This window comes from Ascidiella aspersa, chromosome 5, assembly GCF_963924565.1.
Source record: "Ascidiella aspersa chromosome 5, kaAscAspe10.2, whole genome shotgun sequence".
Classification (NCBI taxonomy): Eukaryota; Metazoa; Chordata; class Ascidiacea; order Phlebobranchia; family Ascidiidae; genus Ascidiella; species Ascidiella aspersa.
Window position 1 is genome coordinate 7,419,439 of NC_139451.1, and position 25,682 is coordinate 7,445,120.

The window sequence follows — 25,682 nt, forward strand, 5'->3', positions numbered from 1 at the left end:
CAATAGAAAAAGTCCAATGAAGAGCAACACGCATGATAACCGAAATAAAAGATAAACCCTTACACCACTAGATTGGAGGAAACCCGACTATTAAGCTTGGAAATGAGAAGATTACGGGCAGACCTTATAGAAGCTTGGAAAATTATGCATGGAAAAGAAGGTTTAATGAAAGAAGATTTTTTTATACTTTTTAAAATCTTCAAGCCTTCAGTAAAATCTAATCGTAGAAAATTTTGCTTTTCCCAAAGAGTTATTTCGCAATGGAACAGTCTAGAGCGTGTTTTTACCCCTTGGGGGTACGAAGCACCAGAGCGGGGGTACGAGATGCAGTGTGAAATTATGCGCTATTGTTTGTAAAGAATGCATAAAACGTTTTATTTATATGTCTACGACGAGTTGGTTTTGTACTACGATGTCATAGTGCTACCTACAGATGGATTGAGCTAACAAACGTCAGTTGCTGTAAACAGTTATTAGTGTGTATATGAAAGAGAAAGAAGTACCTAGTGGAAGAATTTCAATTTTGCACTGTTTTAAATTCCAGTTTAGTTGATATTTAAGAGTTGTTGCGGAGGCATAATAACTGTCCCAAAACTTAGAAAAAAAGTGGAATGGAACTGCGAGACCGCAGTGCATTTTATGCAGCAAAGTATTCGCAAATGCAAATCTCAAACCTTCAAGGCTTAATGAGCATTTCGATACGACATGGGGGTGAAAAGTCAGGAAATAATTTAAGTACTTTGAAGATCATAAGGGCACGTTTTCATCAGAGTAGTAAAGCATGGATTTTCACCGATTGAGAAAAGCCATTGTTGCTAGCATCTATCAAGTTGCGTTTTTGTGTGCCAAAAATAATAAGCCACATACAGAAGCAGAAGAGTTAGTAAAAACCATGCGCAATGAAAATGGTAAAAACAGTACTGGGGACTGAGGCAGAAAAAAAAATCAAATGACATCATTAGTTCCAGGATTCGTGATATGAGCGAAGATATTTTGCAACAGGTGATTGCTGACATCAAATCCAGTCCTATCAAAGTGAGTCAACAGACGTCAGTTGTTGTATTCAGTTAGTTATCAGTTTTTGTGCGGTATGTGAAAGAGGAAGAAGTTCTGGAAGAATTTTTATTTTGTGAACCATTGACAACAACCACAAAGGCAATTGACGTATTCAATATCGTCAAGGAGTTCTTTTTGAAAAAACTTTTGACATGTGCGGGGTTCACTTTGCACCGATGGTGCACCTGCCATGCTTGGAAATAAATCAGGCTTCGCTGCCCTCGTAAAAAATGAGGTAGCTTACATCGTCATGCACTTGCAGCCACAAGTAAGTCATTACCAGAACAACTCTAAAATGTGTTATCAATTTCTGTGAGTAGTCAAATACATCAGAGGAAATGCACACCGAGGTGATGAGGAGGTGGCTTTCCCGTGGCAGAGTGCTTTTTCTTGGATAGAAGGGCTGTAGCATTGTAGAAATGAGGATTTCATTTTGTCCCTGGCCGACTTGGCAGATATATTCAGCCACCTAAACGACTTAAACACCTCCATCCAGGGTACAGGGGTAAACATGATCATTGCCAGAGAGAAAGGGTATCTGCCTTTACTAACAAACTTCCAAATCTGGAAACGAATTACCTGTGGGAACTATGCAAATTTCCCAATTCAATAAATTAAATTCCAGAACATTTTGTGACTCAAATAAAAAAACAGGATACATACTTCGATCATGGAGAGGTTTCTGTTTCTCAGGGATGGATACAAGACCCATTTATTGTCAACCTATATGTTGGTGATAATGACCAAATAAAAGATGACCTCATTGAAATGAAAGCTAGTAGTAAAATCAAAATGGGGTTTGATTTAATGCAGTTAGATGCCTTCTGGTGTGCACAACTTGACTCATTTCCCCAGTTGGCAAAAAAAGTGTAGCGCTTTAGAAATCCTTGTGCCTTTTGCGACAACCTACTATGTGAAACGGGGTTCTCAACTCTTGTAAACGTAAGCCGAGAAATCGATTGGATCCAAGAGATGATGATCATTTACAAAAAGCAACAGCAAAAAAGCCAAAAGCCATTAAGTAAATTGACTGATTGTTGAACTTACAAGAATGTTTTTAATGCATGTGTTTGATAAAATACACTTGGTTTAATATTATTTTATTTACTTTCGACGTCCATTATAGACAGGTGGTACGAGCGCTAAAAAGGTTAAGAACCACTACTGGTCTAGAGTCTAGACAAAGAGAAGCAGATAATCTAAATCAGGGGTGTCCAACAAACGGCACGCAAGCCATTTCTTCTTCCCCAACAATACTAAAATTGTTATTTAGCCAATTGCCATAAAAGCTCAATTTGTTTGTTCACAATATAAAACAATCGCGGCAATCACGACAACCAACAATTTCTTTTGATATAGTAACATTATACTGTGTGGAGGCTAGCATTCACATAATAGTATATATAGCTTGGTGTGAAGAAACAAAAGTCAGCTCACCGAGAGACCAGACAGTGATCTAAATGGTTTTAAAACACTACTATAACAAAAAGCTGGTGCGCAATCGGAGGTTTTACACGAGCACAAAGTTGCTCCCTACGTGCTGCTGTCTTAATGATAGCAGCATCAAAACAAAACAAACTGTTGGACCATTGAATGTGTATATGTAAATATATATTAACAGAATAGGTAGTTAGAAAACACCATTGATTGATCAATTCTTGAACAATGATGATGTATCCCTCAATGTTCATCATAACATGTATCAGTTGGTATCAGTTGTTCAGAGAAAAGTCACTTTACATTCTGATAGACTATTGCTCAATTCTAAAAAATAATGTTAAACTGTTCCACACACAGGTCATCTCTGGTATTTCAGCAAGTAACCAATTTTTCCTAAAGCTGAAAAAACGAAATAGGATTCCTGTTATCTAACAAATGTCTGGAAGCTAAAAAAAAAATTCTCCAAACAAATGCCTAATCATGTTGGGTTTTTAGTAAACTCTAATAGGATTTGTTTATAAAAAATATGTTTAAGTTAAAACAAAAGTGTAGCTAAAAGAGTGATAGATATTTTTCAATAAATGACACAAATATGAACAGGTTGCTAGAACTCCAAAATATGAATATTATCTAGTAATTCAGGATGTCGTACCGGTACAGTACAGATAAACTATTTTTAGCAAAATGATCTTGAAGTTTAAAGGGCAATTATGGCAGAAGTGCTGGTTTAAATACTTCAAGTTGTCTATCAGTAAGACTATTTATATAGTACACAAATATATCTTTACTGACAATGTGTAAAAGTCCAGAGAAAAAATAATTTAGTAGGCTAAGAACCCAGTGGTATAAAGCAAAATCCAACAACATTTTTCTAAAACAACAAATAACTGATTTGTGTTTTGGTCCGAGCAATCACAGTTAAAGACCTAAATCGAAAGTTTTGTTAGTTGTTTAGGCCTGGTGCTACAGAGAGGCGTACAGCGGTAAATATGTTGTGTTGTAAGAGCAATAAGTTTTCATACTAAGAGAAGCCTCTTTCTAAAAGGCAAGTCGCACGCGAGGCTTATTTTCCCAATGACAATAAAACTTACGCAGCATGGTGCCAAGTCGTTTTGCGAGCTGAACAAAGCAATCTAATATGGGCGAATTCTGTAATGGAAGATTTTCAACCGCTAGACGGGAGTCGATAGCTGCAGCAATCTGAAGCGATGACGTCACATTCTTGTTTTTTTGTCCTCCAATCTAAGGCCCCTGTGGTTTTTGCAGCCACCTCATAAACCTCCACAGCGCACACCTAACATACCACTCTACGTCATGTCTGAAAATTTGTTTTTTTCCGCCAGCTTTGATCGTTCACCAGGTACCAACGCAACTTGATGATAAGCGGAACGCAGGTCGAGCGAACTAAAGAAACTTATCTTAAGCAACTGTTTTCTTGTTCGCTAATTTATCTTCGGCAATGGATTGCGTCCAACTGGGTGAACCTGTTTATGGTGAGAGTATCAGAATCCAAGAGACGCTTCATCTCAGCAACTTCCAGTCTTCTTTGCTATATCGACGAGAGCGTGAGCTCTATGGGATGTACAACCTGGAAGCAAAAACTCAAATAGGCGAGGGGGGTTTAAGTCAGCGACGGACAAAGAAAGGGGGGGGGGGAAGATTTCAGGAGTGCTTCCGGTCCACCCATGAAGAAACTAACCTCGACATGTTTCTTTAGAAAGTCCTGACCGAGAACAACGTCTGCGCAAAGGTCATCTAAAACACCAAAGGTTAGGAGGGGTGGTTCTTTCCGAAGCAGCGATAGAGAGAGATGAGAGGAGGCCATGGGAATGAAGGAGTGGGGTCCGAAGGTGGTCTTCAGACGAAGCTTAGTTGGACCGGAGCGGATTGCAAAGTCGCATCGACTAACGCAGCAGTACCCAAGACCGGAAGGAGCACCGGCCAGGAATGAGGGCGGAAGGTTGATCGGAAATCATGGGAGAACCAACGGCGGTCGGGGACGCGGGTCGTGAATTTTCACTCGGCGGAAGGAATTAGAAGAACGACTCTGGAAGATTCACGAAAATTGTCCCCTTTTTCCACATTGGTAACACAAGTAGCGTTACGTGCAGGACACGTCGCGCGGCTGCTGTGCTGCCCACCTCCGCAGAAATAGCACAAGTTACCTTTGGCTTTTAAGCTTCTGTCGACAGCTGCCAGAGAAATAGGTTCGGAAGAAGCGGCGGAACTTCCATTCCCGTCGCTTTTCAGCTCTTTCACGGCGGGAACAGACGCCACAGAAGGAATCGTTTTGCCCATCAAAACAGATTGCTGCTGCGCTTTGGACAGAGGCTTTCGGCAAGCTGAGAAAGCCTTAGTTAAATCAAGATCTTCTATTTCCAAGAGACGTTGACGGATGAACGGAGCCGAAAGACTGTTTATGAAAGAAAACATCTCTGTTAAGATCGTCTTTGTATTGAAGAGCTGATACAGGAAGAAAAGTACAGTCCTTCGCTAAAAGTTTAAGTTCCCGCAATTGACTCGTCGTTACAAGTAGATAGCGAGCGAAGACGTTATTTCTCTTCTTCACGTACATTTGTTGTACTGACGATTTCTTCGAAGGAGTCAACATCCTCTACATAAGAGAATATCCGGAGATAAACAGTTGACAATGATGCGCTTCCCGTTTGCAGCGGAAGTGGTGTTATCGCCTTCGTCGAGATGGTCGATAAAGTCATTAAACGGAGCGTAACCAATACGCGAAGTGTCGAGCAGCGTTAGGAGCTTCAGGCTCGATCGTCAAAGTTTTAGGCCGAAATAGTTGTCGGTTTTCAATCATGGAAAATGTTGTTAATTAAATTGAAGTGACTAACAATAAACGTCGTCAAGCTCGTTTACTAAGCTCTTTAATTAACAAAGTACAACATAGAGAGTCGCTGTAACAAAAAGAACGTTATTAATGGCGAACGAATAGAAAGAGTACCCAAACAGAGAACCTGACAAAGACTCACGAAGCACCACAGTAAAGTTACACGAGTTATAAAGGGAGGGAAAGAATGCAACAAGACGAGGGACGACGTATAATTATATTTAAGTAGAGAGGCAACAAAAGAAAGGAGAAACGCTGTCCCTACGATATCCCACATGCATAAAAAGCAAGGGTACTTGGTAAACTTACCATTGTAAGGTGTCTTAAGCCACTTGTGCTGACTGACAGTAAGAGATTTTCTCCAGCACATACTTTACTGAATCGTAGTTTCTCCTTTAGTGAAATCGAGTGAGCAAGAGGTACTGAAGCAAACTGGTTGCCATTGTGTAGCAGAACACACTTTAATGATCTCTTGCGGCTGTCAATAAATAGTCGCCAATCGGTGGGTTCATAATGTGGCACTCCCCGGTTTTGCAGAAGAAGAGAGCAATCTGTGCAGTACACTAAATCATTTTCTTCAAAGAAAAAATGGAGGAACTATTGATGCCTGTTGCGATAAAAAGTGATGCATGTGCCATCAGACAAGAGGTTATTTTCCTTTAATCTGGATGCCAAGAGCTCAGCTGAGGACTTCGGCAAATTGGAGTATCGTCGCTACAACCCCCACCTATACTGTTGCCTCTCTTGGGTAATGAGGGAATCGCTATCACTTTCGTCAGAAGGCATTACATAGACGGGTACTTTGATATTTATCAGAGTGAGCAACAGGACGACGTGCTGATTCAAGATCAGGATAATTAAGAACATGACGATTTTTTCTACCAGTAACATGAGTAGCGCAAAAATGTGGCTCCCTCCATATTCCAAACTTTAGACTGGTTTTCTTACCTTTACTCCACTGACGAAGGTATTTTCAGTGCATGACTTGCACATAGGAGCCTCTGCTGGTCACCAAGTTTCATACCAAAATAGGCGTGGTATGTTTGCTTCATGAAAGTTGTGACTGGGTTTCTTTTTGAAACGAGTGTTCACCGCAGATATAGCAGAAAGATTTTCTAGTTAAAAGCATTATAATCTAATCACTTTTATTGACCTACGAAAAAGAAACAAAAAACTACTACTAATTCAAACCAAAAGCTAGCCAACACACTAGCTAAACGAAGAAATTTCAAAGGCAAAAAAAACATATTTAGCCTCATTTTTTTAGAAAAAAAATTTTACCACAACAATAAGAATGATCTATATTTACAAAATAAAAATTAAAAAATTAAAAATTAAAAAAAATATTAATATTCAAAATTAATATTCGCAACAATTTTTAATAAAAAATAATTTACGCAACTAGAGACCAACAAAATCGCATAGCGCTTGATAATACCTTTCCAACGATGCCACACATGACTCGGTGATAGTTGAGGCCATACGCTTTTATCGTCGATAACCGATCCTAAAATTCATAAGCGATCGCGGTAATTTTTAAACGCCCGTCACTTGCCCAATTTAAAGTGCAAGTGAACGAAATTTTATCAAGACATTTCTACAAACCTTATAATGCCATAGAAAGAAAAAATAGTAAAAAATTTTAATGTTGAAAATATTTCAAATTTAGCATTTGTTATGCGTAATATCGAGTTTTTTCATCCCACCAACATCCGACCAAAAAAGACCCAAAAATCAATTTACGCAACTAGAGACCAACAAAATCGCATAGCGCTTGATAATACCTTTCCAACGATGCCACACATGACTCGGTGATAGTTGAGGCCATACGCTTTTATCGTCGATAACCGATCCTAAAATTCATAAGCGATCGCGGTAATTTTTAAACGCCCGTCACTTGCCCAATTTAAAGTGCAAGTGAACGAAATTTTATCAAGACATTTCTACAAACCTTATAATGCCATAGAAAGAAAAAATAGTAAAAAATTTTAATGTTGAAAATATTTCAAATTTAGCATTTGGTAATATCGAGTTTTTTCATCCCACCAACATCCGACCAAAAAAGACCCAAAAATCAATTTACGCAACTAGAGACCAACAAAATCGCATAGCGCTTGATAATACCTTTCCAACGATGCCACACATGACTCGGTAAAAGTTGAGGCCATACGCTTTTATCGTCGATAACCGATCCTAAAATTCATAAGCGAAATGCAAGCAAGGAAGCGCCCGTGTAAAACCGCGAGTGGGCGGAGGGTACATGAACGTTACAAGCACGACGCGGCCTTCCATGAGTCTGCGATGCCGACGATTCGCGACAAAGGTGGGGCCACGACGAGCTTTGGAAAATGGCGCTGCTGAAGTTTCACTTCTGGCGGCAAAATGCAGAACTATGGTGTCAGATGGAAGACGACCGCTCGTTGAATGCGGTTAAGGGGATAAGACTTAAGAGCCCGAGGCGGGGACTCCTTTCGTCCTTGGACGCTAAGCCAAAAGATATGAGCGGCCCTAGTAATCACTTAGAAAAAGGCAAAAGGCCGGGGCGGCGGATTGGAGTGATACGCTTTGCGAAGCCATTGCAACAGGAAAAAATGCCGGGAGCGCCTATGGTTTTCCCGGAGGAGTCCCCAAAACGTGTCCTTCGGGCATACAGGAAGTGTTAAACAAAGCATTCGTCGCGTGGTTTCCCTCCCCCCCGAAGCCCCCAAAAGTCCATATGAAGAAGCATCGCTTCTGCGAACTCAAAGGGTCAAAGAGGAAAGTGCGTAGGCAGAGAGATATCAAAGCAACCGGACTGAGGCAGCAGGGTACGCCAGGCAATATCTGGCGATTGGAAGTCGGACAAAGGAAATATGCTGACGGGGAGATGCACCCCCCCTTTCTTCGGCAAAGAGCGATGGGAGATGGTGAACCACCGCCCAAAGAGGTGCTTTGGCACCTGACCGCGCCTATGGGAGACGAGGTGGAGGTAGCGACGAGATGCTTCTTAAGCAGTATGTGAGATACTGCAGCGGGGTGGCCGACCTCAGAAAAGCATGGCGGCTCACTTCAATGTGGTGGCTATATGGGCCAAGAGAACGCCCCCCCAAGGGGCATGCACTATCCTAATCCCTAAGACTCCTCCTGGAGCCGATGACCCGGCGAATTCCGTCCGATCACGATCGCCTAAGACAACCGGTATCAGTCGCAGAAAAGCGCTTTATGTACGCGGGAGCCCAGACAACCCTTCCCGGCAGGAACGGAAGCGAAGTGTCGGTGCCAGTTCGGAGAGTCTCAGACAAGATCCCCTGTCGGGTATCCTGTTTAACTGTTGACTGGGCTTCGCCCAGATAGATCCAAATTTTGGCTTCCCCCTCGCGGGGGACTACTGTATGTCACAACCCTCGCATTTGCGGACGACCTTGTTGTTGTTGTCCCGGGCTCGCCTATGGGCCCCTTCAGAGTAATCTGGATGTGATAATAGATAAATAGATCAACTTAATCTGTCGGGGTTAAGAGCATCAATGAGCAAAAGTCAGCCTGCTTCCATATCAAATAGGATGGGAAGCGAAAGCTAGTATAGACGCTTCAGAAAGAAATATAAATACCCCTGGGTCTGACTGAGATGATGGTCCTTGGTCCCGAGGTCGCATGAAAGCGGTTAGCGAGCGAGTGCTGGCTAACTTGACGGCGGCCCCTTTAAAGCCCCAGCAGAGGCTTCACGAGCTCCGGGAGTGCTTGAGAAGCGCACACTGAGTAGAATATTTGGCTTACCTCGGTCACACAATTCGAAAGAGGGTCGCAAATTCGAAAGCGTGTGCTAAGCTGGTTGAAGTTGCCTAAAGATACACAGCGGTGTCGGCAGGAGGCCTGGGCGTGTCGAGTCTCGCGGTGGTGGTGCGTGCCGCTAATGAGACTGCGGCGTGTTACATCATCAAACTTATCGGCAGTGACGACCCCGAGATGCGGGCAGCCTGCGGAGCGTGACCAAGGAGTTGTGGGAAAGCCCGTGAGCGCCCACATGCTCCAAGTGTGCCCAAAGACGCGCACCCACACCCTGAGAATCCCGAGGCACGAGGCACGACAGCGTACTGAAGTTAGTGGAGCGAGAGGCCCTTAACAACGGGAAACACCATGCTCAAAAGCCCGATCTTGTGTGAGCGATTGGGTGAAAGAAAAGACCACGATTGGCGGGGGATGCTGGTCAGGGAAGTCGGCGACATTTGTTGCTGATACCCCCTGGGACTAAGTAAGATGGTTATACCAATGGTATCGGCAGTAACGGTAGAAAAAGGGTTCCAGATTTGGCTGCATTGGCGGCGATCGATGTACCGCCGCGGCGACCGACCGCCCAGAACTTAAGATCAAAGCTGTTGAGGTATGGAAAGATCGATATGGTAACAAAATGGTTAGAGCGCCACTAACAGAGGGATTCGCATAGAACATTGAAAAGTGCGAATGAAGGCGCTGAGAGACAGACCTGCGGACTGAGCATGCCCTAGAAGTGAAGCTACTATTGTAAATAATGTTTGGCAAATCTCCGACGCGTCCATGAAAGCGAGGCGCCCCACGTTGGAAGGATGCCGACTGGCAAGCAGGTCTCGAATGATCTTGGTTGAGGCATGGGGCGACGACTAGATGGCACGGGACGGTGGCCGAAGATCAAGCCAAATGCCTGGTCATCTAGTTAGTGACGCGCATGAATGGATGGATGGGATTAACGAGATTCACGCTGTCCTCCCTCCCTCTAGCGCAACCACAGCCAAGGGACGACGGGCACGGCAGAATTAGCGGGGAAAGAAGACCCTGTTGAGCGCCTTACTCTTTCTACACTGTTAAAAATATTGGGTATATTGTTGATTTTTGACCCAAAATTATGTTTGCCAAAATAAATATCACAATAAATGTGGTAAAAACTTCTAACTACCCAAATGAACAATCATGTAAATAATATTTGCCCCTCTCATGATCTTAGCTAATAAAGTTTTGTTAGTTAGGTATACTTAATTAATACCAAAATTTTTAAATAGTTTCAGTTGTTTTTAAAACCATTACAAAGTAGAAATTTTCCTATTTTCAACGTGTGCTGTGCGCGCTGCCTCAGCTGCAAAAAAATGAAATTATAACGCGGGACGCATTTGAGTGTGTGTCATTTAAGTTAGTGACAAGTCTCCCGCCAAACCTCTGGCTAAAGTTAAAAAAATCTTTGCTTTAATATTTTTTGCTTTAGATATTTCTTAAAAAAGCTTGATGTCATGACAAAATGTTATCGAGTTTTACTTTAAACGATTTCTCATTATAGAACTATTTTTTGTTGTTTAAATTTAAAGACCAGAGCGCGAAAATAATTTAGTGGTGGCGTGGTTTAGTTATTTTTTTGTTGTATAATCAATTACTGTACTTCAAATTATAATGGATTTAATTAACTGTGGAAGCAGTGGTCAATATTGTGTCAAGTGAACTAAAGAATGAACCTGATAAGGAAACTCTGTCTGTGAAGCATTTCGACCTGAGTAAATGTTATTATATAAGTAGTGGTACTCTGGTGCTCACAATCTATCACGGATTGGCCGTTCATGAAACATTTGTTATTTAGAGAACAAAATTGATGGCCAAACTTCAATGTTGTTGATCAGCTTCAAACATTTCCAAACATTCCAGTATAAAAGTGTTTATTAAATACGGTGCCATGTAATTCTGAAAGTGATAGTCTGGATTGAACTTTGCAATGTTGGGTATTATGCCCAAGAACTTATTTGAACAGGAAATATTACTGAAAGAGGCAAGCGAGAAGTTACATATGAAAAGGTACTGTAATAATATCATTTTGCTTGCACCCTTTTATAACTTAATTGGTGTATGTATGCTACTGAAATGAGTTCAATACATTTGTTTTGTTTTAGGCACCCAACTAGAACTACCAGAAAATTAGCTGTGTTTGAATTTTTTACAATTGGGAAAGGCACCACTCGGATTAAAAGAAAAAAACCAAAGGTAATAACAACCTTAATAAACATTAATTTGTAATTCTAAAAGTAGGCTACAACTAAACATTACTTCGTTGCAGAGATTTTGGATAAGAAAAATCACACAAAAACTAAATACACAAGACAAACAACAGAGGCGGCTTCAAAACTGTATTTCTACTTCGAGAAGGACGACAAATAACAAATCCGGAACAGCAGTATCACGACAACAGCTAAGGAAAGATTATATGTAGACGAAGCTGAGATATTAATTATGCAACAAAACAAACGTACACATGCTTGTTTTTTTATATATACCAGATTATTTTCTGTTGTGTTATTATGTCCCTTTGTCAGGTAAATGGCGTATTTAAAATATTGAAAAATAATAGGATACTGTAAATACAATTTTTTTTCTGCCTTAAACCGGAAGGAGCAGCTATCCATACAATGCTATGTGACTCATAAACTTTACAGAGCCAGTTTATGTTAATATTATGCTGCATTGCCTCAGACGCTGCTAAAAAATTACCTACATTTAGAACAACGGCCATATTGACAAAACTAATTAGGCTCTGTTTTTTGCAGATTTTACAAGAAGAATTTCTGAAACCAAGTAGCTTAAGAAATAAGCGCTACAATGCTGAATTGATGACACCAATTTTTGTAATGGGCCTTTGTATATATAAAATATATACATCCATTGCTTTTTCTAAAGCGTCTACTTTTTATATTAATGTGGTTATACTACTGTTGCAGTGCCATCATAGAGGTAAAAATGTGTCTCGTAGTCACTTGTAGGGTTTCCGGTATTTCAAACCTATTACGACGCGTCACAGTTAAAACACGACTTTGTGATTTATTTTCCACGAGGATAACATTTTAAACAATGGAGCGTTCAATGTTGAGCTTACGTTCGTTTTCTAATTGACACCTCCGAAGGCTTAGGCGTGGAGCCAAGGGCATATAGCAGCACGAATGGAATGCCCAAGCTGTAAAACAAGAAAAAGTTTTGCGATCGTCCCAACGGATTGGTTTGGCGCTGGCTGTCCAAAACGAGTAAGATAGGTAGTAATAAGATAACATTTTAATGCCCGTGGTTATTAGACTCTTCAAGGGTATATATTTTTAAACTATTTAATTGTGTCAAATTGGTTGTCTTTAAACATTCTTAAAATATGCTCGGAAAAAAGCATTAGATATACCGAGATTACGCACATTGTCCTAAAAAAACATGGATGCTTTTGTTAAACGATGTTATTATGTCCTTGATTTCTAGTGTAAACAATGTTTTTTTTATAGAATTGTAGAAGAATTTTTTTCGAATTGATTTACCATTGGGCGTTCAAAGAGCATCGAAAATAGATACCCGCCGCCAAACTGCCCTCAAAACAGAATTACAGAGTGGCTAACTACTATGTTTATCGTTTTGTGTGTGTGTATATGTATGCGACTCTATTCGAGCGTGCGTGTTTGTAAAAATTGAAGTTTTAAAAAAATTATGTTTTTCACACATTTGTTAGCTACAAATGCGGCCACGTGGTCGCAATCGACGAATAATCCCTATTGTGGGTATTATTTGGGGGCATAGACATCGACACCAAGTGAGTTCATTTAATAACATCAACTCACCCTTATCACATGTTTGTTGCGATATCACTACATTTTTATTTATGATGTTCAAAATGCTTCATGCAAATTGTTGACACACGGGACCGCAAAAATCAGTTGTTTGTATGTTATAAAAAGATAAATATATTTCGCTATAAAGCATCATCAGTATCTAAAAACACAACACAACATAAATCAAGAAGTACGCTATAAAAACCTAAACCAACTGTTCTAGGCAAGTGGTGCGCTATGCAAGCCGCAACTGCTGCAACTAAATGACGATGCAATCACAGATAAGACAGATAAAAGCGCGCCATGAGGTGGAAAATAAAAGAGAGAGAAAACTAAACAAACAAAAGTAAAACAGCAAATTAAAAAACACTATTTAAAACGAAGTAAAATCATTTTTTGGATGTTTATGCTCGCATTTATAAAGTCAAGCCATTGCACAATTGCACATCGGGTTGCTCTACAAAAGTCACTTTAAAACAATCACTTAAATGTGGGCAAAAAAGGTTTTCCACGTCCCTCTGTGGCTATTCCATCTGGTGTAGAACGAATTTTTAGTTTGGCCAACATATTGTTTATTACATATAACACAAGACACCACGTAAATACCGGTACTTTGGTTGCTATATAAATTTAACTGCAAGACTATGTAAGTAGTATTAAAAAAAGCTAAATAGGCAAAATGCAGGTGTAATTTGAACAGTATATTTGGAAAAAATGGAGTTAGTAACCTTTCAAGTGCGATGATGTCCCGTTCCAAAATGGTTGGCTGAAGGATCGGCACGTGTAACTGTTGGCGCTGTTAAGCTGCGCGGGAATCTGCTGTTCTCGGAGGCGAGTCGGGCTGAGGCACGAAGCGGGCGACGGGACTGTACCGGACTGGGCGAACGCCTGCTCTCACGGGCGGGCGTGAGCCTGGACCTGTGTCGGTCTCTGCTCGTGGACTGCCGCAGCTACGTGGGCCTCGGCTCACTTCGGCCGGCGGCCAACTTAGAACTGGTGCGGACCGGGAAAATCCGACATTGCGATGGCCGTGCGTCACCTGCCTGGTGTTGACGCAATGTGATTTTTGCCCAGTGCTCTGAATGTCAAAGTGAAGAAATTCAACCAAGCGCGGGTAAACGGCGGGAGTAGTCTGCCGGTGGGTGGGTTGGAAGCCAAATCGTCCTAAGGTTCTCGAAAATTTTCCACGCATTATAGACTCCTGGCGCGAAATAGAGACTACTTGAGAGAGTAGAGATACTTTGATTAAGCATAGGATAGCCAAGCGCAGCCTTCACGGGGCGGTCTGTGTAAGTAACCACTTGTGGTGAAACTAATAGCGCTGAAAGACCGAAGCAGCTCGCTGCTGAAAAAGGTCAAATTGCCCACCCAAGTGGATCGTGCGCAGAGAGGCAATTATAATGATAAGAACGTGAAGTGAGCAAAGCGCACGTGCTTTAATAAGCAGACAAACTGAATAATGAAAAAACGAATTAAAACAAATAACGAGGGGGCGGCTGGACGTAATGTCCCTGCCCCTGAACAACCGGAAAGCGGAACGGAAAGGGTTACCTTTCGATGTAGGAAATGCGATCGCCCGTGTAAATCCGTGAGCGGGCGGAGGGAGCGGCCTTCCATGAGTCTGCGATGCCGACGTATTCGCGACAAAGGTGGGGTCACGATGAGCTTTGGAGAATGGCGCTGGCAGAAGTCTCACTTCTGGCCGGCAAAGTAACGAATATAAATGCAGAACTATGGTCTCAAATGGAAGAACGCTCGTTGAATGCGGTTAAGGGGATAAGGCGTAAGAGCCCGGTTTACCAGCGGATGCTGGCGGGATTACTTTCGTCCTTGGACGCTAAGCCAAAGGAGACGAGCGGTCCAAGTAATGACTTAGAAAGAGGCAATAAAGCCGGGGCGGAATGGAGTGATGCGCTTCGAGAAGCCATTGCAACAGGAAATGCCGGGAGGGCCTATGGCTTTCCCGGAGGAGTCCCTAGATCGTGTCCCTCGGATATACAGGACGTGGTAAACAGAGTATTCGCTGAGTGGTTTCCCCCAAAGGGTCGAAGAGGAAAGTGCGTAGGCAGAGGTACGCACGGTTGCAACGATTATATCAACGCAACCGGACTGAGGCAGTACGCCAGGCGATATCTGGCGATTGGAAGTCGGACAAAGGAAATGCCGACGGGAGATGCACCCCTTTTTGGAGGGATGTTTTCGGCAAGGAGTCTAAGAGTGACGGGAGAAGCGTGAAACCGCCCAAACAGGTGCTTTGGCACCTGACCGCGCCTATAGCAGAGGTAGAGAGGTAGCGAGTTGCTTACGCAGTATGAGGGACACTGCAGCGGGGCCGGACGGCATTACGGTGGTGGCCGACCTCCGAAAAAGATCAACGAAAAGCATGGCGGCTCACTTCAACGTGTGGCTATGGGCCAAGAGAACGCCAGAGTCCATACAGAAGGCGCGCACTATCCTAATCTGGGCATACCGCCGCCAATGCTCGATTATATCGAACATATGAACGCGGGAGCCCGGACAACTCTTCCCGGCAAGAACGGAAGCGATGTGTCGGTGCCAGTACGGAGAGGTGTCAGACAAGGGGAATCCCCTGTCGGGTATCCTGTTTAACTGTGTCATTGACTGGGCTATCGCCCAAGTAGATCCAAATTTTGGTTTCCCCCTTACGGGGGATTGTAGGGTGTCGACCCTTGCATTTGCGGACGACCTTGTTGTTGTCGCGGGCTCTCCAATGGGCCTTCAGAGTAATCTGGATGTGCACCTTAGTCTGTCTGGGTTGGGCGTTAATGAACAAAAGTCGGCTTGTTTCCATATCAAAAAGGATGGGAAGCATAAACGCTGGCTAGTAGACGCATCAGAAAGAACGAGCGTCTGCGGGAAATTGCTACCCGCACTAAGCATTGCTGGAACGTATAAGTACACCTGGGTTTGAGATTTGGTCCTGGAAAGGTGGTTGTCCCGAGGTTGCATAAACGGTTAGCGAGTTCGCTGGCTAACTTGACAGCAGCCCCTTTGAAGCCCCAGCAGAGGCTCCACGGGCTCACGAGCACCGGAATCCCGTCTATTTTTCATGAGGCAGTGCTTGAGAAGCACACTGACAAGTATTTGACTTACCTTGATCGCACAATACGAAAGAGCGTGTCATAATGAGACTGCGGCGGTACACCAAACTTATCGGCAGTGACAATCCTGAGTTGCGGGCAGTGGCAAGCCTGCGGAGCGTCACAAAGGAGTTGGAGAAACTCGGTTCCTCAGTTAAAGTAATGGGAAAGCCCGTGAGTACGTCACGTGAAGCTAACGACGCTTGGGTGGAGAAATTGACAGCCTCTTGCGATGGTAAGGGATTGAGGTGGGCGGGTGATGTCCCGTTCCAAAATGAATGGGTAAAGGATCGATTTGTAAAGCTCTCCGGAGCTAACTTTATAGGCGCTGTGCAGCTGCGCGGAAACCTGGTATATTCACCAGAAGAGCGAGCCGCTGGAAGGGGACCAGTGAAGTGATGTGCGAGGTGTGTGGGGATGCTCCAGGTGTGCCCGAAGACGCACACCATGAGAATCGCGAGGCACGACAGCGTACTGAGGTTGGTGGAGCGAGAGGCCCTTAACAACGGCTATGAATCGATCTGGGCCCCATCCATACGAAGGGCAGCACCATGCTGAAGCCCGATCTTGTGTTAACGAGGGAAGGGTCGTCGTTTGTGGTGGACGCGACCGTCGTCAGTGATCAAGCTACGTTGGACCGAGAGCATAAGGAAAAAGTCCGGAAATACCGGTGTCCCGAAGTGAGCGAATGGGTTAAGTAAGACCAAAGAGCGAGCGAGTTGAATACTCGAGCTTAACATTGAATTGGCGGGGATGCTGGTCAGGGCAATCGGCGACATTCGTTGTCGATACCCTGGGACTAAAGTAAAAGGGTTAATACCAATGGTATCGGCAGTAACGGTGGAGAAGGGGTTCCAAACGTGGCTACACTGGCGGCGATCAACATACCGCCGCGGGCGACCGCCTAGAACTTAAGATCAAGTTGTTGAGGTTTGTTAAGAACGAAAAAGGAATAAAGTGGTTAGAGCGCCACAAGTAGCAGGGATCGCATGGAACATTGAAAGGTGCGTGTGAAGACGCTGAAATATTGCGGACTGAGGTTGCCCTTGAAGTGAAGCTATGAGTAGCGTATTGTATATGTAAATAATGTGATGGCAGAATTCCCGTCCCGGAAAACGAGCATCCCACGTTGGAAGGATTCCGACGGGCCGGCAGGCCTTATGATCTTGGCAGGTGCATGGGGTGACGACTGGATGGTAGGGGATAGTGGCCACGGCAAGGCTGCCGAAGATCAAGTCGAAACGTTAGGAGTCACTCCCTTTGGGGTATGACATCCGCATGAACAAGAAAATAGCCAAATGCCTCGTCTAACGAGATTCCCGCTGTCCCTATCTACTATCTAGCGAAACCACAGCCAAGGGAACGGGCTTGGCAGAATTAGCGGGGAAAGAAGACCCTGTTGAGCTTGACTCTAGTCCGACTTTGTGAAGAGACATGGAGGTGTAGATAAGTGGGAGTTCTTCGGGCCGCCGGTGAGGAAATACCACTACTCCCATCGTTTTTTTACTTATTCAGTAAAGCGGGGAGCGACCTTCGGGTCACGGTTCTAGCCTTAAGCGCGGCGCTCTCGGGTGCCGCGCGATCCGCTCTGAAGACCGTGTCAGGCGGGGAGTTTGACTGGGGCGGTACATCTGTCAAAGAGTAACGCAGGTGTCCTAAGGTGAGCTTCAGTGAGGACGGAAACCTCGCGTAGAGCAAAAGGGCAAAAGCTCGCTTGATTTTGATTTTCAGTATGAATACAGACCGCGAAAGCGTGGCCTATCGATCCTTTTGAACTTGAGAGTTTCAAGCAAGAGGTGTCAGAAAAGTTACCACAGGGATAACTGGCTTGTGGCAGGCGTTCATAGCGACGTTGCTTTTTTTTTCTGCCGGTGGGCGAGTTGGGTTGGCAGCTAAATCGTCCTAAGGTTCTCGAAAATTTTCCACGCATTATTGACTCCTGGCGCGAAATAGAGACTACTTGAGGGAGTAGAGATGGTTTGATTATGCATAGGATAGCCAAGCGCAGCCTTCACGGGGCGGTCTGTGTAAGTAGCCACTTGTGGTGAAACTAATAGCGCTGAAAGACCGAAATTAAGAGTCCGGAAGATCGAAGCAGCTCGCTGCTGAAAAGGTCAAATTGCCCACCCAAGTGGATCGTGCGCAAAGAGGCAATTATAATGATAATAAGAACGTGAAGTGAGCAAAGCGCACGCGCCCATGCAAATGGGCCTTAATCGTGAATATGAGCAACAAAAACTACTTAAAACTGACGGGTCGGCTGGACCAGGAGTCCCCCCCGTCCCTGAGCGCCCAACCTATCAGTGTAGTATCTGCGTGAAATCTCCTTCAGTACAAAAAGTGGACGAGGGTTACACGAGAAGAGAGCACATGGACCGGAGTTCCATGAAAAGGCATTGAAATCCGTGAAAACGAAGGCCACATGGCATGACGATGAATTATATACAATGGCGCTGGACGAACTGAGGATTCGTACAGCAGGTATTAGGAACGTGAACGAAGATCTTTTATTGTGCACGAAAGGTCGCACATTGAACGCGATAAAGGGAATAAGGTCGAAGAACCGGAAGTACAAGAAGATGCTTTCCGAGTTGATGCCGACCCCCGATAACAACAAGCGTAAGTGTGACCCGAGTATAAGTCCAGAGCGAGTTGCCAGTGCTGAGTTCGACTGACGCGACGAGCTTCGTACAGCCGTCGCGTCGACCAAATCCGGGAAAGATCATTATTGGTTCTCCGGCGAACTACCAGGAGAGTGTCCCCCGAATGTGCAGGAAGTGGTAGACGAGGCATTTGAGAAGTGGTTCCCCCCGAAACCCCCAAAGACATGCAGGCAGTTTTGCCAACGCGAGTTCGAAGGGTCAAAGAGAAAAACGACGGAGAATGTACGTACGCCCGGTTGCAGAGATTGTATCAAAGTAAAACCGGGCTGACGCAGTCCGCCAGGCTTTATCTGGCGATTGGAAAACGGACAAAGGAACTGATGTTGGGGAAAAGCACCCCTTTTTGGAGGGATAAGTGACGGACGGTGCGTAGAGCCGCCCACCGAAGTGCTATGTATGGCACTTGGTCGCCCCCATTGGCGAGATGGAGGTAGCGACCGCGCTGGGGAGAATGCGGGCGTCAGCGGACCTTAAGAGGCAAACCGCAGGTACCATCGCGGCTTACTTCAACGTGTGGCTGGGCGCAGACAACGCCTACTAAGTCCATTACAGAAGGCGCGCACCATCCTGATCCCAAAGATTCCAAAAGCCGAAGACCCAACCCAGTTTCGTCCAATTACAATCGCGAGTGTTGTCTTGCGGCTGTTTCACGGAATCCTCGCACGGAGGCTTGCAGCCGCCGTGCCCCTGAGTAGAGCGCAAAGAGGATTTGTCGCCACAGATGGCACGTTTGAGAATGTCGCGATCCTGAAGAGCATTGTGAAAGAGAGTAAGCGACGTCTAAGACGTATCCGTCGCATTTGTTGATGTAAGCAAGGCCTTTGATTCCGTGTCGCACGAAAGTGTGATATACTCGCGGGAAGACGTCTGGGCATTCCACCGCCTATGCTCGAGTGGTATCTCGGGTATATGTACGCGAATGCCGAGACGACCCTGCCCGCGAAGGATGGGAAAGATCTATCGGTTCCAGTACGGAGGGGCGTCAGACAGGGTGGATCCTCTGTCAGGCATCTTATTCAACTGTGTGATCGATTGGGCTTGCGCCCAGGCGGACCCGAATTTCGGCTTCCCCCTTACAGGGGATTGCAGGGTGGCAACCCTAGCGTTTGCTGACGATCTCGCGATCGTCGCGGGTTCACCTCTCGGGCTTCAGAGCAATCTGAACGCAATAACCGACCACCTTGGTCAGTCAGGGCTAAGCATTAACGAACGAAAGTCCGCGTGTTTCCACATCATTACGAGTGGAAGAGAGAAGCGATGGCTAGTTGACTCCTCAGTAACAACGAGAGTAGGCGAAAAAGATCTGCCTGTTTTGGACTTTGCTGGTACTTATAAGTATCTCGGTGTACAATTGGGCGTAGGAAAGGCTGCCCCCGTGATCCATCTGAAGTAGACCAAAATGTTGGCCAACCTAAGTGGGGCTCCCCTGAAACCGCAACAGAGACTTACTTTACGGACTCACGAGCGCTGGTATCCCGGGCTCTATCATGAAGCAGTGCTTGAGAGGCACACCGCTAAGTACTTGAAATACTTGGACCGCACGATACGACTGAATGTGCGGCGCTGGTTACGATTACCTAAAGACACACGCCACTGGCATATTTCCATGCAAGTGTGGCGGAAGGGGGATTGGGGAGATGATCCCCAGCCTCGCGGTGACTGCACCGCTGTTGCGATTGAGGCGACTGGTTAAGTTGATCAGCAGTAGTGCAGGCAGTTGCCAGCCTACGGACAGTTACCAAGGAAATAGAGGAACTCGGGTCTTCAGTTAGAGTGGGGGAGAAGCTCGTGGGTTCAGCACGTGAAGCCAAGGACGCGTGGTGTCAGTCGTTGATTGGCTCATGCGATGGAAAAGGACTGGAAAGTGCGATGATGTCCCGTTCCAAAATGGTTGGCTGAAGGATCGGCACGTAAGGCGGCTCTCAGGAGCCAACTTTATTAGCGCTGTTAAGCTGCGCGGGAATCTGCTGTTCTCGGAGGCGAGAGCAAATCGCTGGAAGGGGGGCGACGCGATGTGTGAGGTCTGCGGGAATAAAAGAGCGAGTACCGCACACCTGTTGCAGGTGTGCCCGAGAAGACGCACACCCTGAGGATCGCACCAAAAACGGCCGAGTATTGGCGGGGGTGCTGGTCTGGAAAGTCGGCAGCGCTTGTCGTCGAAACCCTGCAAATGAGAAAAACCATGTTGCCTGTTATCTCGGCCATAGTAGCCGAGCGCGGATTCCAGATGTGGTTTCACTGGCGGCGATCGACGTTTCGCCCCGGAAGACCACCCCGGGCGCCGATCCCGCAGATAACCAGAATTGAAAGGATAAACAATGGCAGTGAAAAACCGGAGTTGAAAGAACAAACAATGGCAGTGGATTCGTGTGAAGTAATGAAGGATAAATCGCAGGTGCCGCTGATGGGTGCATTTGAAGGCAGTGAACCTGGTTGGACTGATGAGCCCCAGAAACGGAACCACGGAAATGATGACAATGGCAATTCTCCAACCCGCCGCTGGAGACGAGTGTCTCGCGTCGGAAGGAAATAGGTTGGGATTATGTCAAGCCTAATGAATGACTGGATGGAGCGGGCGGTGACCACGGCAAAGCTGCCGAAGATCAAGCTGAATCGTTAGGGGAGCCACTCCCTTTGGGGTTTGACCTCCGTTAAGAACATTAAACTAGCCAAATGCCTCGTCATCTAATTAGTGACGCGCATGAACGGATTAACGAGATTCCCGCTGTCACTATCTATCATCTAGCGAAACCACAACCAAGGGAACGGGCTTGGTAGAATTAGCGGGAAAGAAGACCCCTCCTGTTGAGCTTGACTCTAGTCCGACTTGACTAGGAAAAACAGATTGATAGGGTTTGCAAGAATAGTGAAAATCTTACCAGGGAAATGACGTTAGATTTCAATAGCACACACACCAAATATTGATATTTGATAGCAAAATATAAAGAAGCTTGGGTTGATCTGCAAAAGTACACAAACAAAGATTTCAGCTTCAGAATAGTTCAGTTCAAAGCCTAAAAAAGGACTTGTTTTAAAAAAAACTCTTATTACGATATGACAAGTATTTTAGAAAATAACATATAACAATTTTAGTGACATAATTATTATTTTTCAGGTTTGGAAAAAAACATAATTAAATGGGATGAAATTAACCAACACGCCCTACATAATTTGCAAGACAACAAAACTGGAATAAGAATTGTAACATAAAACGCCTCAACATGTAAGTGCTTTTCAATAGATGTTTGGAATCAATGTTTTTGTATAGCGGTTTCAAATACTTTTTATAATTTTTACCAAGTTGTTAGAACATGATGTTAGCCAGACAAAAAATGATAGTTTAGGGGTAAAAAAAGGGCTGTCAGGCCAATATCAAATTATGGAAGTTTTGAAATTTCCAGAACACAAAGTGGATTGTTTTTGGAGTTTTGGATATTTTATGCGAAAGTTTTCTTTTACGATTTTAAGACAACAACTGCTAATGCAAAAACAAGAGCTTCAGCAAGCGCAGAGATTAAAAAAAAAACTAAAAAGTGAAGATTCGAGTATTAATGTGTTTTCGTGTGGGGTGGTATTTCCAATTGAAAATGATCATTCAGGACTGTCATTGGAGAGGTAAAAATACACATATGTTTTTTAACAATCTATTACAACTTTAACCCATAAAACATTGAAAAACTTAAGAGCCACATAAATCAACATTTGAAGTTCATACATGAGATGTTTAAGAATCAGACACCTCCAAGCTATGACAACAGGCGTTTTTTTCCCACAAAGAGAGATGGATATCCGAAACCATTACTATCAAGCTTCTGCTAAGCACAAGCTTAGTCGCATTGACCAATCAAACAAACATGAAGGCAATCATTGAAAGTGCGCAGGTAAATCGCGATTTTTTTAATCATAATTTTTTTATTATTTTAATATAACATAAATTAAAGTTAAAGAAGGTGTTGGTCAGTGTGTGCATGGAGAAGAAGATGAAGTGGACGACAATAATGCCCCTGTCATCAACTGTGAGCAAACTCTTTTGTTTGTCCATCAGGTTGCTTGGCAGAGGAGGCTTCTCCAGCGCTACGGGCAAAACATGTTGGCTATAGAGTGAGTGTGGTTGGCAGTTTCATTTTGCAATATGTCTTAAAACGAAGTTCGAATTTCAAATCGCAAAATTGAAGTTAGTAGAATCGTTTGCTCTAGAATACCAATTAAAAGGGGGTTAAGGTGCTATTCTCAGAAACGCGAAAACGAATTACACCGCCTAGTCCACATTAGATGGTAAGGAGCGGAGCTTCGTTGACTGTTTTGCAGTAGAAAGAAGGACACGACTAACGCAGTAAAAGCGAATGCGTTGAGGATTAAAACTGGCCAGTTAACGAGCAGGATGCAGGGAAAGGAAATATACCAGAACGACCTAAACAGGCATTTAGCACACGCACAACGAACACAGTAAATAACAAATACAGACGGTGGGACTACACACAAGTAACTACTGTTTACACGGTTTTCCGGCATATATTTACACAAAATATGTAAAATTATTACTTCGAATCTTTGATCAAATACCCCAAACATGTAAACTTTAACTGCAACCCAGTAAATAATAACTTGTTTGTATGTATAACCCTAGTATTAATTTACTTGGCAAATATAGCATTGTGATAAGGTGATGTATTTAAATGGCATTTAAAATTGTTCAATGAAAAAACAATGGAAACCAAGAAGACAGTGTTTATTAACAAGGGTACAACAATATAACACAATTTACTCCAAATCCTTGGGGTGACTATAGCAGTTTTTATGTAAAAAGTAATTTCATATTAGTGGCAACTAGCTACTTGTCATGTCATTATATCAAAGTCAGACTACATATTTTTTATTTTTGTCAATAATGTAACAACATCATCATTTATAAAAGTGAAAGGATAACTAGACAAGTATTTTTGCCAATACAACTACTGATTAACAAGCTCAATACATTTGAATAAATTCCATTGTTAATCTAGCTTGTTTAGGAAATTGCAAATTAAAAACTAAGTAGCTGCAAAACCAACTGCTACAGCTTCTTGAAGAGATCCAACCTCCTTTTTTCTATTATCACGTGAAAAGAAACCATAGTTGAAGGTGAAATACCTAAAAACTAAGTTGGGTAACAATAATATGTTTTTGTATAAATAGGAGAATATGTTTACCTTGTAGAATGAATAAAATGGGCGAGAAGATCAAAATTTCAGATACTTCAGACTCCTACAACATTGTACTTTTGTCAGTCATAAATTGTAAACAAAATATTCTAAAAATTGCAATATTTTCATTGAATTTACAAAGACATAGAAACAGATGAGTTTCAGTTTAACTCTAGACCAGGGTTTTATGATAAACACGTAACACCCCCCCTGGGGGGGCCACCGGCATAATCGTCCAGCTAGATATTGCGAAAACAAAAGTGTCACTGTTTTCAAAATTTGCCAGTTAACTTAATTTTGTTTTTATTATGCCTGTAAACCTTTCTTGTTACATTTTTCTGACGGATGTTTAAAGTAGATTATCGAGTCAAAGTCCTTTTTATTTGTTTTATCGTGGAAAGTTAGTACCTAATTGGTCGTTCGCGTAAAGTACGCTACCGGGTTATTCAAAACGTCATTTTTAGGCTAAACATTCGGCGGTTTATGCAGCTTATTTGTCAAGTAGGGTGCTAATAGTAACGCATTACGAATGTAGTGACATTGCTTGGCCTCAGTACAAAACAGAGATGAAATAACTACTAAGTCAGGTTAAATTAAAATGACTTATTTGTTAAAGACTATTATATTTTTTTCCTCTCACTCAAAAAATAATTTTTTGCATTCACACAAGTTTTAAATAAGTATAAGCAGCAATTAATTCGATAAAGTTGTTTGCTTCGGATAATTTTATTCCTGAAAAACTTCACTCTTGTTCTATGCCGCAAACTGCCCTAATAATATAGATGGCTTGATAAAAAGTGCTATTAGTAAGAGAATATTAATAGTTTTAAAAACGAAAATTCCATTTTGAAAGTGTTTCTTTAATAAGCAGCTGGGGTTGTAGATTGAAGAGAAAATATTTCATATCCGGCTGTACCTCCTACATATTTGGATGCGTCTGTTTGGCTAGCAAAATGTTTTTCTGTGGTTCCTTAAGCTCTGTCAACAAAAATCTAATCCTTTTGCTGGTGCTTTGTCGGGCGATGTTTTCTTTCTTTTCACTCCACTGCTTTATCTAACATTTTCTACTCTGTTCTCTAAATGATCTGTCAATTGCTGTTAAATATCTGTAGCAAGGCGTCGGCCGTTTCCCTTCTTGTCCCAGGAATTCCAACTCTTCTTCACAACACTTTAAAATAATTGTATGCCCCGCAAGAATAGAAGATGTTTTAATACTACTGCCAGTGACTACTACTGACTCAGCTCTGGGAAACTAGAAAATGGTAATGTCGATGCATTGAGGTTGAAGCACCTTAAAAGCAAAACATGAACATCACAGTTTGATATGAGTACGGTAAGTTTTGGTCAGATAAGATTACAAAAAAAACAATAGAGGGGTTTTAAAGAATGGGGCATAAAAGCTTCGCATGCGGATGACAATAGAAAACAAATAATTTATATAAAATTTAAAAATCAGTACTTTCAGCTGTAACTGAAAATTATTTGTTGATGCCAATCAAATCATCTTTTTACTCAGCAATACAAATTTTGTTTTCATGTTTTATATTTTGAGTTACAGTTCTTTGCTTCTCAAACTTACAGATATTGCTTATTTACGTTTTTCAAACACTTTCATAAAGTATTTTACTATGTACTCAGGGTTTTATTGAACTTGCTTTTGTAGCTGAATTACAAGTTCTTTAAGATTTTTAGGTGCATATAAAACGTGAATGATTGATTGGAGATGCAAGTGTATGTTATATAATTATACCACTGGGTGACTTTCTTTAAACCTCTTTTAACCATTGGCGACAAAATAACAACAACAAGATAGTTTACCAAAC